Genomic DNA, 17,148 nt, shown 5'->3' with positions numbered 1-17,148 from the left:
TTAAGATTTAGGGTTAATGCTTGAATCAGCAGTGGGTTAGGGTTAGGGTTAGAGTAATTTATAGAATTAGGTTTAGGGTTCCAGTTAGGTTTAGTGTTAGCAATAGGGTTATCATTAGGCCTAGGATCAGCATTTGGGTTAGGCTTATTTTTAGGGTAATGGATAGGGTTAGAGCTAAGGTTAGAATTAGGGTTAGGGTTAGGGTTAGGCCTAGGGTTAATGTTAGGTTTAGGTTTAGGATAAGTGTATGCATTTGAGCTAGTGTTAGACGTAGAGTAAGGGTTAGGGTTTGAGTCAGGGCTAGGGTTAGATTTAGGGTTGGGGTTATGTTTAGACTAAGGATTAGAGTTTGAGCTAGGGTTAGGGCTAGGGCGAGGTTTAGCATTAGGGTTAGGTCTAAGGTTATGCTTAGGGTTATGATTATGGGTAGGTTTAGGACTAGGATAAGGGCTAGGTTTTTGTGATGTTTAGGGCTAACTTTAGGGCTATTGGGTAATGTAAGAGTGAAGGATATGGTTATGGCTAGTGTTAGGGTCAGGGTTATGGATAAGTCTAGTGTTAGGGTTTGATATTGGTTTAGGATAAGGTTTAGAGCTAGGGTTTCTATTAGATTAATGTCATCATTGGGTTAGGGTTGTTTAATGGTTAGGGCCACAATTAGGACTAGTGCTTGGTCTACTGATAGGTTTAGTCTTTAAGTTAGGTTAAGGGTTATTGTAAGGGTAGTGCTAGGTTTTTGTTTAGGGCTAAGGCTAGATTTATGACTCTATTTAGAATTAGGGTTGGTCTAGTGCTAGTGTTCCTGTTAGGTTTAAGTATTGGTTTACCAGTAAGGGTAGTGTTAGGTTTCAGTTTATGGTTAGGGTCAGGTTTAGATCTAGTGTTATTGTTAGTGCCAGAAAAAGGGTCATTGTTAGGTTTAGGGTTAAAGCTAGAGTGAGGGATAGGTTTATGACTAGTAATAGAGTAAGGATTTGGGGTAGGCTAAGGATTAATTTTAGTACTAGAGTAGCATTAGGGAGAGGGTTTGGCTTAGGGTAAGTGATAGGGTTAGAGGTATGGTTTTGTTAGAGTTAGAGTCAGGGTTCGAATTAGGGCTAGGATTTGTGTTAGCATTAGGGCTATGGCTAATGAAAGAACTAGTTTTCTAATTAGGGCTAGTTCTAGGGTTAGTGTTATTGCAATGTTTATAGCTAGGGGTACTGTTAGGGTCTGACTCAGGGTCAAGTTTTTTTCTATGGTAAGGGTTAAGATTCAAATTAGGGATAAGTTTAGGGATAGGTGTAAGGTTAGTGTTTGGTTTAGGTTAAATATTAGGGTTAGGATTATGGCTCGGTTTTGTTTTAGGGGTATGGTAGGGTTAGGGCTAGTTTTCCAATTAGCATTAGGTTTAGGGCTAGTTTTAGGGTGAGTTTGGGCTTAATGTTAGGATTTACAACTAGGTTTAGATGTAGTGTGATGGTTAGAGTTAGGGTTGGGTCTAGGGCTTGGTCTAGGTTTTTAGTTAGGGTAAGAGATAGGTTTTGAACTAGGGCTAGGGCTAGGGCGAGAGTTAGAGTTAGTATTAGGGCTAGGGATCGGAATAGGTTTAGGATTAGGGTTAATTTAGGGCTAGGGTTATCCTTAGGGTTAAGGTTAGGTTTTAGGCCTAGACTTATGGCTAGGGTTAGGGTTAGCTTTAGGGTTAGGGTAAGGTATGATATTACAGCTACATTTTGGGCTAGGGCATGAGATAAAATTACTGTTAGGGTTCCAGTTAAGGTTAGGGTTAAGATTAAGACTAGGCTTAGGGCTAGGTTTAGGGGTAGGGTTTGTGCTAGGGTTAAGGTTTGGATTAGTTCTAGGGCTACTGTCAGTTTTAGGGTTATGGTTAGGTATAGTTTTAGGTTTATGTTTATTGCCAGGTTTATTGTAAGGGTTACATTGAAGGTTAGGGTCAGGTTCACAGCTAGGGGTATTATTAGGGTCAGAGTCAGGGTTAGAGTATGGGTTAGGTTAAGGTTTAGGGTTAGGGATAAAATTAGCATTAGGGTTAGGGTAATGTATATGGTTAGGTTTCAGGTTCAGTTTAGGTTTAGAATAATGGACAGGGTTAGGGTAAGGCATAGCGTTAAAGTTAGGCCTAGGGATAGAATTTGGTTAAAGATATGGCTCAGGTAATGGATAGGATTATAGCTACATTTAGGACTAGGATTATGGTTAGTTTAGGGCTATTATGGTTAGATATAGGGTTAGAATTTGTTTAGGGTTATAGCTAGGTTAATGGTTAAAATTATATCTTTGTTTAGGGCTAGTGTTATGATTATGAATAGGGCTATGATTTGGTTTAAGTTTTGGGTTAGGACAAGATTTAGGTTTAGGGTTAGGTTTAGTGTAAGTGTTAGGGCTAGGGATAGGGTTAAGGTTATGATTAAAACTAGGGTTAGGGCTCGGATTAGGGCTGGTTTTGGGTTAGGTTAGGGTTATTGTAGGACTACGGCAAATGTAAGAACTAAGGTTACCATTTTGGCTAGTTTTAGGGTTAGCATTAGGACTGGGTCTAGTGTTTATATTAGGTTTAGGTGTAGGGACATGATTAGAGATAGGATCAGTGTTAGGGTTAGAGTCAGGATCAGTGTTACTTACAGGATTAAGGATAGGACTCGAATTAGGTTGAGGGTTAAGGCTAGGTGTAGGTTTAGGATTTGTGTAAGTGTTAGGATAAGAATTAGGGATAGGGCTAATATCAGGTCTAGGGTTACATTTAGGATAGAGTTAGGGTTGGGGCTATGGCTCAGTTTTGTTTTAGAGCTAGTGCTAGGATTAGGGCTGGTTTTGGGATTAGCAATAGTGTTAGAGCTAGTAGAAGATGAAGTTAAATCTTATTTTAATTTTTATGGCTAGATCTAGGTTTAGAGCTAGGACTATGGTTAGGGCTAAAGTTAGGGTTGGTGCTATGGTTATGATAACAGATAGATTTAGAACTAGAAATAGGGCTAGGGCAAGAGTTAGAGTTACTCTTAGGACTAGAGTTAGCCATGGTTTTAATGTTAGGGCTAAATTAGGGCTAGGATTAATGTTAGGGTTAGTGTTAGGGTTAGTGCTAGGTTTAGGGTTAGTGTTAGTATTAGAAAAAGGGTTAGGTTTAGGGAAAGAGATGGGCTTATAGCTAGGTTCAGGGATATGGCGAGAGTTAGAATTAGGGTTAGGGCTAGGTTAGGGTTCAGGTTATGATTAAAGCTAGCTTTAGGGCTAAGTTTGAGGATTTGTGTTAGGGCTAGGGCTAGGAATAGGGATAGGGCTAATGTCAGTTCTAGGACTATGGTGAAGACTAGTTTTGTGTTTAGGTTATGGCTAGGTCTAGTGTAAGGTTTATGTTTAGGGTAAGGGTCAGGTTTAGAGCTAGGCATATGATTAGGGTCAGGGTCGGGTAGGGTTTGGTTTAGTTTAAGATTTAGAGTTAAGGGTTGAATTAGCGTTAGGGTTAGGGTTAGATTTAGGGTAATGGATAGAGTTAGGTTTAGGGTTCAGGTTAAGTTTAGAGTAATTGATAGGGTTAGTGTTAGTGACAGGGTTAGTGTTAGGCCTAGGTTTAGCATTTGAGTTAGGCTTGTATTTAGGTTAAAGGATAAGGTTAGAGCTAAGGTTAGTGCTAGGGTTAAGGTTAGGATTAGGGTGAGGGTTATGTTTAGGCCTAGGGTGAGTTTCATGGTTAGGTTTAGGGTAAGTGTTAGGATATGAGCTAGGGTTAGGTCTAGGGCGATTGTTAGGGTTAGAGTCAGTTGTAGGGTTATGGTTAGGGTTATGATTAGGGCTAGGTTAAGGGCTAGGATAAGGCTAGGTTTGTGTGGTGTTTATGGCTAGCATTAGGGCTATCAGTTATGGTTAGGGTTAGGGTTAGAGTTAGGGCCAGAATTAGGACTAGTGTTGGGTCTAGGGATAGGATTAGTCTTTGGGTTAGGTTAAGGGTTATTTCTATGGCTAATGCAAGGTTTTTATTTAGGGCTAGGGCTAGATTTATGACTATATTTAGGATTAGGTTTGGTCTAGTGGTAGTGTTACTGATAAGTTTAGGTACCAGTTTACTTGTGAGGGTAGGGGTAGGGTCCAATTTAGGGTTAGTGTGAAGTTTAGTTGTAGGGTTAGTGTTAGATTCAGAATAAGGGTCAGGTTTTGGGTTAGAGTTACAGCTAGAATGAGGACTAGGGTTAGGACTAGTAATAAAGTTGTGGACTGGGATAGACTAAGGATTAGGGTTAGGACTAGGTAACATTAGGATGAGGGTTTGGCTTAGGGAAAGGAATGGTTTTAGAGTAGGATTAGGGTTAGAGATAGGTTTAGGGCTAAATTAGGGTTAGGATTAGTCTTAGAGTTAAACCTAGTGTTATAGCCTGGATTAGCATTTGGATTTGTGTTAGCATTAGTGCTATGGCTAATTAAAAAAAAAAAAAAACTTGGTTTCTGATTAGGGCTAATTCTAGCATTAGTGTTAGGACAATGTATAGAGCTAGGGTTAGTGTTAGGATCTGAGTTAGGGTCAGGGTTACTGCTAGGGTTAGGTTTAGCACTCAAAATATGGCAAGGTTTAGGGCTAGCTTTAGGTTTAGTGTTTGGTTTAGGTTAAGGTTTAGGGTTAGGTTTATGGCACAGTTTTGTTTTAGGGCTAGGTTAGTGTTAGGGCTAATTTTCCAATTTGCATTCGGGTCAGGGCTAGTGTTAGGATGAGCTCTAGGCTTAACTTTAGGGTTAGATTCATGTTTGAGGCTAGGGCAAAGTTTAGGGCTAAGGTTGGGGCTAGGGATAGGGCTCGAGTTTGGGTTATGGTAAGGGAAAGGTTTAGAACTAGGGATAGGGATAGGGTGAGTATTAGTTAGTCTTAGGAATAGGGATAGTGTTAGATTTAGGGTTAGGGCTAAATTAGGGCTAGGATTAGGGTAATGGATATGTTTAGGTTTACGGTTCGGTTTAGGTTTAGGGTAATGGACAGCCTTAGTGTTAGTGAGAGTGTTAAGGTTAGGCCTAGGGATAGAATTCACTTAGGGTTATGGTTACGGTAATGGATATGATTAGAGCTACAGTTAGTACTAGGGATTTTGTTAGGTTAGGGCTATGGTTAGTGTTAGGCCTAGGGTTAGAATTTGGTTATGGTTATGGTTAGGGTAATAAATAAGATTAGAGCTAGGGTTAGGGCTAGGGTTATGGTTAGGATTAGGGCCATGTTTCAGGTTAGGTCAAGGTTTAGTTTTGGGGTTAGGTTTAGGTTAAGTGTTAGGGCTAGGGTTAGGGTTAGGGATAGGGTTAAATCTAGGGTTAGGGATAAGATTAGGGCTAGGATTTGGTTTTGGTTAGGGATAAGGTTGGACTACAGCTATTGTAAGAACTAGAGTTAAGATTAAGGTTGGTTTTAGAGATAGCATTAGGTCTAGGTCAAGGTCTAGTGTTTAGATTAGGTTTAGGTTTAGGGAGATGATTAGAGATAGGGTTAGTGGTAGGTTCAGAGTCAGGATGAGTGTTACTGATCATGGTTTGGGATAGGACTTGAATTAGGGCTAGGATTAAGTCTAGGGGTAGGGTTAGCTTTTGTGTTAGGGTTAGGGTAAGAAATACGGATAGGGCTAATGTCAGGTCTAGCATTACCATTAGGCTAGGGTTAGGGTTAGGGCTATGGCTGAGTTTTGTTTTAGAGCTAGGCCTAGGGTTAAGGCTAGTTTTAGCATTAGCGATAGTGTTAGGGCTAGTGGTAGGATAGGGTTTATGCTTAGATTTATTGTTATGGTTAGAACTAGGTTTAGGGCTAGGGTCTGCATTAGGGTTAAGGTTAGGGCTATTATTAGGCTTATGGTAAGAGATAGGGTTAGAACTAGAAATAGGACTGGGGTGTGATTAGAGTTATTCTTTGGGCTAGGGTTAGGGGTAGGTTTAGAATTAGGGCTAAATTAGGGCTAAGATTATTGCTAGGGTAAGTGTTAGGGTTAGGCCTAGAGATAGGGATATTGTTATGATTAGTGTTAGTGTTAGGGTTAGATTTAGCAGAAGTAATGGGGTTATAGCTAGGTTTAGAGCTAGGGTTCAGGTTAGAATTTCATTTAGGGCTAGCATTAGGGTTCGGGTTAAGATTAAAGTTAGGTTTAGGGGAAAGATTAGGACTAGTAATAATGTCAGGTCTAGGTTCAAAGTAAGTGGCAGTTTTATTTTTAGGTTATGGCTAGGTCTAGTGTAAGTGTTAGGTTTAGGGTAAGGGTCAGGTTTAGAGCTAGATGTTTTATTAGGGTCAGCTTCTGGGTATGGTTTGTTTTACGTTAAGGTTTATGTTTAAGCTTGTATTAGCATTAGGGTTTGGTTTAGGATTAGAATAATTGGTAGGGTTAGGTTTAGGATTCAGGTTAGATTTAGAGAAATGGATCCATAATATATTCTCTGTGGTCACTCTGTGATTTCTTCCTTGCGAAAGTAGCTCTAAGCACAAGCATGCAAAAACAACTTTATCCAAGAGCACTTTATGAGAAATCAGAAAAATATGCATGTCCTGAACTACCCCCCCCAATTATTTGTTCAGATTTGTTTGATACTGCACAGAATTTATCTGCTGGCTTGCTGCACTGGGTTCCCCATGTTTGGGACTTGTATGATCAAAGCTCTATAAACAGCATAGATTTTGGTTTACTGTTAGAGTTAGGACTAGATTTAGAACTAGTGTTAGGGTTAGAGTTATTTTTGTTCAAATTTCTTTAATAGTGGGCAGGATTTCTCTTTTATCTAGTCTTATTATGTTCCCCAGTTTGGGGCCTTCTAAATTCAATTGTTCACTGTCGGGAAGAGTTTGTATTTCAAAGTTTCACTTCAAATTTTCCTATGTGGATAAATAGAAATGGAGCTGGTAATCAAACAGGGTTGGTGCTAGCTGCTTGAAATTTCACACACTCAATAGGTTCTCTGTGGGCACTCTCTGGCTTCTTCCTAGTGAAAGCTATCCAAAGCCACGGCAATGAAAATAACATTATTCAAGAGCACTTTAGGCAAAAAACAGGGGAAATAGGCATGTACTGAAACACCTCCCCCAATTATTTTGTCAGATTATTTTTGATACTGGGCAGGATTCATCTGTTACCTTTCCCTACTAGGCACCCCAAGTTTGGGTCTTCTATGATCTAAGGTTCTCTAAACAAGTTAGGTTAGGGTTAGGTTTATGTTTAGGGCTAGGGTTAGAATTAGTGTTGGGGTTAGTTTTAGTTTTGCTTAAATTTCATTGATACCAGTCAGGAATCATCTTTTACCTAGTCTTACTATATTCCCCATATTTGGACCTTCTCAGTTAATGGTTCTCCGTCACAAACAGTTTGTGTTTTAAAGGTTTAACTTCATCTCGACTTATATGAGTAATTGGAAATGGAGCTGGATAACAAACAGGGTTGATGTTAGCTGCTTGAAACTTCACACACTCAATCAGTTCTCTGTGGGCACTCTCTGATTTGTTCCTTTTGAATGTAGCCCTATGCTGAAGCATGCAAAGCATAGGTTTAGGGTGAGGGGGATGTATAGGGCTAAGTTTAGTGTTAGGGTCAGAATCAGGGTAAGGGTTAGTTTTAGGGTTAGGGTGAGTACTCAAATCAGGGCTAAAGTTAAGGCTAGATGTAGGCTTGGGGTTTGCTTTTATTTAAGGTTTAGGTTTAGGGCTACGACACTTTTTTTGTTTTGTTTTGTTTTTGTTTTTTTGTTTTTTGAGCTAGGGCTGCTATTAGGGCTAACTTTTGGATTAGTGTTAGAGTTAGAGCTGGTGGATAAGAGTTAGGGTTAGATTTATATTTAATATTAGACATAGTACTAGGGATAGTTCTAGTTTAGGGTTCTGGAAGGGATAGGGTTAGAACTAGGGATTAGGCTAGGAAGAGAGTTAGTTTTAGACTTACTACCAGGCTAGGGTTAGTGTTAAGGTTACAGCTAAATTAGGGTTAGGATTAGGGCTAGGGTTAGTGTTAGGGTGAGCCCTAGGGGTACGGCTCGGTATAAGGTTAGCATTGGGGTCAAGGTTAAGTTTAGGGTAATGGGTGGTGTTATAGCTCTCTTTAGGTCTAGGATGAGGGTTAGAATTAAGATTAGGGTTAGGGTTAATCATCACGGTAGGATTAAGGTAGGTTTAGGGCTAGAATGATGGCTAGGGTTTCTGTTAGGTTTAGGGCTAGGACTAGGACTAGGACTAATGTAAGGTCTATGGATATGGTTAGGAATAGTTTTAGGATTAGGTTATTCCTAGTTCTAGTGTAAGAGTTACGTTTAGTGTAAGGGTCAGGTTTAGAACTAGAGGTTTTATTAGGGTTAGAGTCAGGGTTGGCATTTGGTTTATGTTAAAGTTTACAGTTAAGGCTTGAGTTAGTGGTAGATTTAGGTTTAGGGTTACGGTAATAAATATGGTTAGGTTTAGATTTCAGTTGAGATTTAGGGTAAAGAATGGGTTAGGTTTATTGATAGAGTTAGGGTTAGCATTAGGGTTAGTGTTATGTTTAGTGTAATGGATAGGTTTAGAGCTCGGGTGAGGGCTAGGTTATGGTTTGGATTAAGTCTAAGATTAGGGTTAATTTTAGGGATAGGGCTAGGGTTTGGTTTAAGGTAAGTATTAGGGTTAGGATAAGTGTTAGGTTTAGGTCTAGGGTTATGGTTAAGTTAGAGTAAATGTTAGTGTTTGAGCTAGGGTTAGAGCTAGGGTGAGGCTTAGGTTTAACTTTAGGTCTAGGGTTATGTTTAAGGTTATGGTATGATTTAGGGTTAGGATTATGGCTAGGGTTTTAATTAGGGTTAGGGTTATGTTTAGGTTAATGGATAATATTAGAGGTAGGGTTAGGATTAGGTTGAGGGTATGGGTTAGGGCTAGTGTTAGGATTTGGTTTAATGTAAGGCTTAATGTTTCAGATAAGCTTAAGGCTATTGCAATGGTAGGTTTTGGGTTAGGTCTAGGGTTATATTTATGTTTAAGGTTAGGTTTAGTGTTAGGGTTAGGGTTATAATTAGGGTGAGTGTAAGGGTAATGAATAGGGTTAGAGCTATAGTTTGAGATAGGATTAAATTTAGGATTAGAGCTAGGATTAGGGTTAGGATTTAGGATGGTTCTAGTGTTGTTTAGTGAAAGGGTTTTCCTTGAGCTAGGGTTAGGTCTAAGGCATGGGTTAGGGTTAGCGCTATGACTAGGGTTAGGGTTATGCTTAGGGCTAAGTTTAGGCCTAGTATTAGTGCTAGGTTTTATGTTAGGTTTAGGACTAGGGTTAGAAATATTGGTAATGTAAGAGCTAGGGTTATGTTTAGGGCTAGTTTTAGGGTTAGGATTATGGCTAGGTCTAGTGTTAGGTCTAGGTTTTGTGTTAGGGTCAGGTTTTGCACTAGGTTTGTGTTAGGGTAAGGGTCAGTGTTTGGAATAGGGTTAGGGTTAGGGTTATACCCAGAATTAGGACTAGGTTTATGTCTAGACATAGGGTTAGTGTTTGGTTTAGGTTAAGGGTTATTGTGAAGGCTATGGCTAGGTTTTTTGTTTTGGTATAGGGCTTGAGTTATACCTATTTTTAGGATTAGCTTAGGTCTAGGGCTGGTTAGGGTTAAGTATAGATATAAGATTATCAGTAGGGCTAGTGTTAGGGTTTGGTTTAGGGATAGGGTGAGGTTTAGACCCAGGGTCACTGTTAGGGTCAGAATAATGTCAGAGTTAGGGTTAAAGCTAGAATGAAGGCTAGTTTTATGAGTAGTAACATGGTTAAAGTGTAAGTTGGGCTAAGGTTTGAGGTTAGTACTAGGGTACTAACATTTGGGTTAGGGTTTGACTTCGGGTAAGGGAAAGGGTTATAGCTAGGGTTCGGGCAAAGGTTAGGGTTAAGCTAGTGTGAGAGTTATGATTTGTATTAAATCTAGGGTTAGGGCTTAGATTATGGGTAGGATTTGGGTTAGGGTTAGGGGTAGGGTTAGGGCAACTTCTAATGTATGAACTAGGGTTATGATTGGGGTGGTTTTATGGTAATAGTTAAAGCTAGGTCTAATGCTAGGCTTAATTTAAGGTTAGGGTAATATTTATAGCTAGGATTAGTTTTAAGGTCAGCGTCAGAATCAGGGTTAATTTTAGAGTTAGGGTTAGGGCTAATTGTATGGTTAACGTTTGGATTAGAATAAGGGTTAGTGTTAGGGCTATGGTTTGGTTTTGTTTTATGACTAGGGCTATGGGTAGTTCAAGTTTTAGGATTAGCATTATTGTTAGGGCTATGTTAGTGTTTCTTTAGGCTTATGGTTACTATTAAATTAAGAGTTAGGTTTATATTTAGAGTTAGAATTTGTGCTAGGACTAAGGATAGAACTAGGGATAGGGCTAGGGCAAGAGTTAGTCTTAGGGGTAATGTTAGGGTTTGGATAGGACTAAATTAGGGCTAGGATTAGTGCTAGGCTTAGTGTTATTTTTAGGCCTAGGATTAGGGCGATAGGTTAGGGTTAGGATTAGGGTTATAGTTAGGTTTAGGGTAAGGGATGGGGTTATAACTAGGTTTACGGCTAGATCAAGTGTTAAAATTAGGGTTAAAATGTGGGTTATGGTTTGAATTAGGGCTAGGGCTAATATCAAGTCCAGCATTATGGTTAAAAATAGGTTAGGGTTAGGTTTATGGCTACATCTAATTGTAATGATAGGTTTAAGGTTAGAGTCAGGTTTGGAGCTAAGGGTATTTTTAGGTTCAGGGTCATTATTAGTGTTTATGATAGGTTAAGGTTATAAGTTAGGGCTTGAATTAGCATTAGCGTTAAAATTAGGGTTTTGATAGGGTAAGGTTTAGGTTTCAGGTTAGGTTTAGGGTAATGGATAGGGTTATGAGTAGGGATAGGTTTAGTTTTAAGCCTAGGGTTAGCATTAGGGTTAGGGTTAGGGTTAGGGTAATGGATCGAGTTAGAGCTTGGGTTATGGTTATGGTAATGGATAGGGTTAGAGCTAAGGTTATGGCTAGGGTTATCATTACAATTAATGCTAGTGTTAGGGTTAAGCTTAGGGTTAGGGTTAAAGCTAGGCTTTGGGCAGAGATTCGGGATAGGTTTTTAGTTAAGGCTAGGGTTAGGGTTATTCTAATATAAGTATTAGAATTATGAAAAAGGCTAGTTTTTGGGTTAGAGTTAGGGCTAAGTCTAGTGTTAGATTTAGGGTTAGGGTTAGAGTGATGTTTACAGCTAAGTGTAGGGTTAGGTCAGGATCAGGGTTAATTTTTGTTTTGGGCTTAAAACTCAAATTAGAGCTAAGGTTGGGGCCAGGTGTAGGGGTAAGGTTTGGTTTAGTTTAAGGGTCAGCATTTGGGCTATGGCTTGGTATTGTATTAGGGCTAGGGCCAGAGTTAGAACTAGTTTTACAATTAGCATTGGGGTTAGGGTTAGAGCTAGTGTAATGTTTACGTTCAGGCTTATGGTTAGGGTTTAGATTTAAGTTTAGATCTAGGGTTAGGGCTAGGGCTAAGAAAATGTCTAGTGTTAGGCCTAGGGTTAGAGCTAGTATTAGGGTTCCAGTAAGGGATAGGGTTAGAACTAGTTTTTGGGCAAGGGTGAGAGTTAGACTTAGTCTTAGGGCTAGGTTAGGATTAGGGTTAGAGATACAGCTAAATTAGGGCTAAGATTAGGGCAAGGGTTAGTGTTAGGGTTATGCCCAGTATTAGGGTTAGGGTTATGATTAAGGCTATCTTTAGGGCTAAAATAAGGGCTAGGTTTTGTTTTAGGGTTTGGGCTAGGATTATGGCTAAGGGTAATGTCAGGTCTAGAATTATTTTCAAGCTCAGGTTTTTGGCTAGGTTTAGTGTAAGGGTTAGTTTAGGGTAAGGGTCAGGTTTAGAGCTAGGGGAATTATTAGGGTCATATTCAGTGTTAGGGTTTGGTTTAGGTTTGAGTTTAGGGTTAGTGCTCAAATTAGCATTAGGGTTAGGGTTATTGTAATAATAGGGTTAGGTTTAGTTTTTAGGTAAGTTTTAGAATAATTGATAGGTTTGGGGTTAGTGATAGGTTAGTGTTAGGCCTAGTTTTAGGATTAGGGTAAGGTTTATGTTTAGGGAAATGGATACAGTTAGAGTTTAGTTTAGGTCTAGTGTTATGGTTAGGATTAGGTCTTGAGTTCAAGTTATGGTGAAGGTTAGAACTAGGGTTATGTTTAGGGTTATGTTTAGCATAAGGGTTAGGTTATGAGCTATGTGTAGGGCTAGAGCAAGTGTTAGGTTAAAGGTTAGGTCTAGGGATAGAATTACGGTAGTTTTTGGGTTAGAGTTAGGGTTAGGGCTATGATTATCATTAGGATTAGGGTTAGTTGTAGTATAATGGATTCAGATAGATTTAGGTTTAGGGTTAGGGTTAGGGTTAGATTTAAGTTTAGGGTTAAGGTTAGAGCTCTGATTATGTTTAGGTTTTTGGTAAAGGTTAGGTTTTGAGCTAGGGATAGAGTTATAGCGTGTGTTAGGTTTAGGGTTAGGTCTAAGTTTAGTTTTCTGGTTAGGGTTATGGTTATGGTTAGGATTACGAATAGGTTTAGGTTTAGGTTTAGGGTATTGGGTATTTTTAGATCTAGGGTTAGGGCTAGAGTTAAGCTTAGATTTACGGATAGTTCTAGGTTTATGTTTATGGTTAGGGTTAGGTTTTGAGCTAGGTTTGGGACTAAGGCTAGGATTAAGTTAAGATTAGGGCTAGGGTTAGGGTTAGGGTTATGCTTATTGCTAGGTTAAGGCCTAGAATTAGCTCTAGGTTTTGTGTTAGGTTTAGGCCTAGGGTTAGGGCTATGGATAAGGTAAAAACTAAGGTGATGAGTAGGGCTAGTTTTAGGGTAAGGGTTATGGCTAGGTCTAGGGTTAGATTTATATTTTTGGTTAGGGTCAGGTTTAGAGGTAGGTTTACTGTTAAATGCTGGTCAGTGATTGGGTTAGAATTAGAGTTAGGGTTATAGCCAGAATTAGGACTAGTTTTAGGTCTAGGGGTAATGGTAGTGTTTGGGTTAGGGTAAGATTATTGTTAAGGCTAGTACTAGGTTTTTGTTTAGGTCTAGGGCTAGAGTTAAGGCTAGATTTAGGATTAGATTTAGGTCTAAGGCTAATGGTAGAGTTAGGTTTAGAAATAAGTTTATCAGTAGTGCCAGTGTTAGAGTTGGTCTAGGGTTAGGGTCAGCTTTAGACCAAAGTTTAATATTAGGGTCAGAATAAGGTCAAAGTTAGCATTAGAGTTTGGAATAGAATTAAAGTTAGAATGAGACCTAGGGTCAGAACTATTAATGGGGTTAGGATTTTGGTTAGCCTAGGGATTAGGGATAGGTCTAGGGTTACCATTAGGGTTAGGGTTTTGCTTAGAATAAGGGATAAGGCTAGAGCTAGGGTTAGGGTTAAAGTTAGGGTTAAGGATAAAGGTAGGCTTAGAGCTTGGATTAGGGCTTTTTTGTGTTAGGGTTAGGGCTAGGGTTACGGCAATGACTAATGTTACAACTAGGGTTACAATAATGTTCATTTTAGGGTTAGGGTTAGGGGTAGGTCTAGTGTTAGGGTTAGGTTTAAGGTTAGGGTGATATTTACAGATAGGGTTAGTTTTAGGATATTAGTCAGGGTCAGGGTTAGGGTTAGGACTAGAATTAGTGATAGGGTTACTGTTAGGTTTTTGTTTAAGTTTAGGATGGTGTCTAGAGCTAGGGTGAGCGTTAGGATATGAGTCTGTTTCAGGGTTAGATTTAAGGTTAGGGTTAGGAGTCAAATTTAGGGCTTGGGTTAGGTCTATATGTAGTTTTAGGGTGGTTTAAGTTAAGGTTTAGGCTTAGGGACATTGCTCAGTTTTGTCTTACTGCTAGGGTTAGGTTAGGGCTAGTTTTATGATTAACATTAGAGTTAGGGCTAGTGTTCGTGTTAGCCTTAGGTTTAGGGTTAGGGTTAGATTTAGAGTTTGGGTTAGATCTAGGGTTAGGTCAAGGACTAAGGATAGGGCAAGCATTAATGATAGGTTTAGGGCTAGGTTTTGTGTTATGGTAAGGAATAGGGTTAGATCAAGCGATAAGGCTAGTGTGAGAGTTAGAGTTAGGCTTAGGGCTATGGTTAGGGTTAGGTTTAATTATAAGGTTACTGGTAGGGCCAGAGTTAGTGTTTGCTCTAAGTTTAGGTTCAGGTTTAGACCTAAGGTTATTGTTTGTGTCAGAATAAGAGTCAGGGTTAGCGTTAGGGTTTGGGGTAAGTTTAGAGCTATAATGAGGGATAGAGTCAGGACTATTAAAAGAGTTCGGTTAGCCTAATAATTAGGAATAGTTCTAGGGTTACCATTAAGGTTAGAGTTTTGTTTAGGGTAAAGGATAGGAATAGAGCTAGGGTTAGAGTTAGGGTTAGGGTTAGGGTTAAAGCTAGGTTTAGAGCTTGAATTAGGGCAAGCTTTTTTATGGGGTTAGATCTAGGGTTAGGGCAATGGCTAATGTAAGATCTAGGATTACCATTATGGTTAATTTTAGGGTTAGGGTTAAGGGTAGGTCAAGTGTTAGGATTAGGTTTAAGGTTAGAGTGATATTTAGAGCTAGGGTTAGTTTTAGGATATGAATGAGGGTCAGGGTTAGGGTTAGGACTCGAATTAGGGATAGTGTTAGTGGTAGGTTTTGGTTTAAGTTTAGGACGGTGTTTAGAGCTAGGGTGAGTGTTAGAATATGAGTTAGTGTCGGGATTACTTAAGGTTGGGTTTAGGAGTCAAATTAGGGCTAGGGCTAGTTCTAGATGTAGTAATAGGGTGGTTTAATTTAAGGTTTAAGGTTAGGGCTATTGCTTGGTTTTATTTTACTGCTAGGATTAGGGTTAGTGCTAATTTTATGATTAGCGTTAGGGTTAGGGCTATTGTTAGTGTTAAGCTTAAGTTTAGGATTAGGGTTAGATTTAGATTTAGGGTTAGATCTAGGTTTAGGGTTCGGACTGAGGATAAGGCAAGGGTTAGGGCTAGGGTTAGATTATGGTATGTAATAGAGTTAGAACTAGGGATAGGGCTAGTGTGGGTTACAGTTAGTCTTAGGGCTTGGGTTAGGGAAATGGATAAATTAGGGCTAGGATTAGGTCTATGGTTAGTGTTCAGCTTAAATATAGAGTAGGGTTTGAGTTAATATTAAGTTTAGGGTAAGGGATATGTTACAGCTAGGTTTAGTGATAGGGTAATATTTAGAATTAGGGTTAGGGCTTTGGTTACGGTTAGGGTTATGATTAAGACTAGGTTTAGTGCTAGGATGAGGGCTAGTGTTTGTTTTACGGTTAGGGCTAAAATTTGGGGTATGGATAATTTCATGTCTAGAATTATGTTTAAAGAAAATTTTATGTTTAGGATTATGGCTATGTCTAGTGTAAGGGTTAAGTTTAAAGGTATGGTCAGGTTTAGGGCTAGGTGTATTATTATGGACAAGGTCTGGGTTAAGGTTTGAAATAGGTTAAGGTCTAATATTAGGGATCAAATTAGTATTAGGATTAGTGTTAATGATAGGGTTAGTATTAGGGTTCAGGTTAGGTTTAGGGTTATGGATAGAAAAAGGATTAGAGATAGCATTAGGTTTAAGCCTAGGGTTAGCATTAGGGTTAGCGTTATGTTTATGGTAATGGATAGGGTTAGACTAGGATTAGGGCTAGGGTTATGGTTAGGGCTTTGGTTGGGTTTAAATCTGGGGTAGGGCTCAGATTATGGCTAGGTTTCGGGTTATGTTAGTGCTAGGGTTAGGGTTATGGCTAATGTAAGTACTAGAGTTACATTTAGGGCTAATTTTAGGATTAAGTTTAGAACTAGGTTGAGTGTTATGGTGAGGTTTAAGGTCAGGGTGATGTTTAGAGCTAGGGTTAATGCTAGTGTCAGGGTCAGGGTCAGAGTCAGTTTTAGGGTTTGGCTTAAAACTCAAATTAGGTCTAGAGTTTGGGGTAGGTGTTTTCTTAGGGTTTTGTTCATTTTAAGGATTAGTGATAGAGCTATGGCTCAGTTTTTTTTTAGGCTTGGGCTAGGCTTAGGGCTTGTTTTAGTTTTAGTGTTAGGCTTAGGGCTAGTGTTTGGGTTAGGCTTAGGCTTCAGGTTAGGTTTAGACTTAGAGATAGTTGTTGATCTAAGGTTAGTGCTAGGTCTATGGAGAGGGTAAAGGTTAGGGCAATGGTTATGGCTAGGGTAAGGTTTATGGTAAGGAATAAGGTTAGAACTAGTGATAGGGCTAGTGTGAGATTTAGAGTTTGTCTTGTGGGTAGGTTTAAGGTTATGGTTAGGGTTAGGGCTAAATTAGGGCTAGGGTTAGTGTTGGGTTTAGGCTTAGGCTTAGGATTAGAGTTAGGGTTATGTTTAGTTTAAAATCACGGGTTATAGCAAGATACAGGGCTTGGCGAGGGTTAGTATTAGGGTTAGGGTGTAGGTTAGGGTTAGGATTATGATTAAGGCTAGGGTTTAGGGCTAGGATTAGGTTTAAGGCTAGTATTAGGTCTGGGGCTAATATCAGGTCTAGGGTTACAATTAGGGATATGTTTAGTGTTAGATTTATAGCTTGGTCCAGTGTAAGGGTTAGGTTTAGGGTAAGGGTTAGTTTTAGATCATGGTTATTATTAGGGTCTGAATCAAGGTTAGGGTTTGGGTTAGGTTAGGGTTTAAGTTTAGGGTTCAAATTAGCACTAGATTTAGGGTTAGGGTAGTGACAGTGTTAGGTTTAGGGTTTAGTTTTTTTTTTTTTTTTTTTTTTTTTTTTTTTTTTTTTGTAATGGATAGGGTTAGGGTTAGGCCTAGGGTTAGCATAAGGTTTAGGATTATCATCAGGGTAATGGATAGAGTTAGACCTAAATTTACAGCTAGGGTTATGAATAGGATGAGGGATTTTGTTTGAGTTAGTGTTAGGTTTAATTTAATGGTTAAAGCTAGGATAAGGACTCTTATTATGTCTAGGTTTTGGATTAGGTTATGGCTAGGTTTAAGACTATGGCTAATGTATGAAGTAAGGTTATGATTAGCACTAGTTATAAGGTTATGGTTAAGGCTAGGTCCAGTGTTGGGGTTAGATTTATGGTTACAATGATTTTAGAGCTAGGTATAGTGTTAGGGTCAGAGTCAGGGTCAAGGTTAGTTTTCAGGTTAGGGTTAGGACTAGAATTAGGGATAGGGTTAGGGATAGGGTTAGGGCTAGGTGTAAGGTTAGGGTTTGGTTTAGGTTAAGGGTTAGGATTAGGGCTATGA

Source organism: Urocitellus parryii, chromosome X, assembly GCF_045843805.1.
Source record: "Urocitellus parryii isolate mUroPar1 chromosome X, mUroPar1.hap1, whole genome shotgun sequence".
NCBI classification, from domain to species: Eukaryota; Metazoa; Chordata; class Mammalia; order Rodentia; family Sciuridae; genus Urocitellus; species Urocitellus parryii.
Note: the sequence above shows the minus strand (reverse complement) of the source record.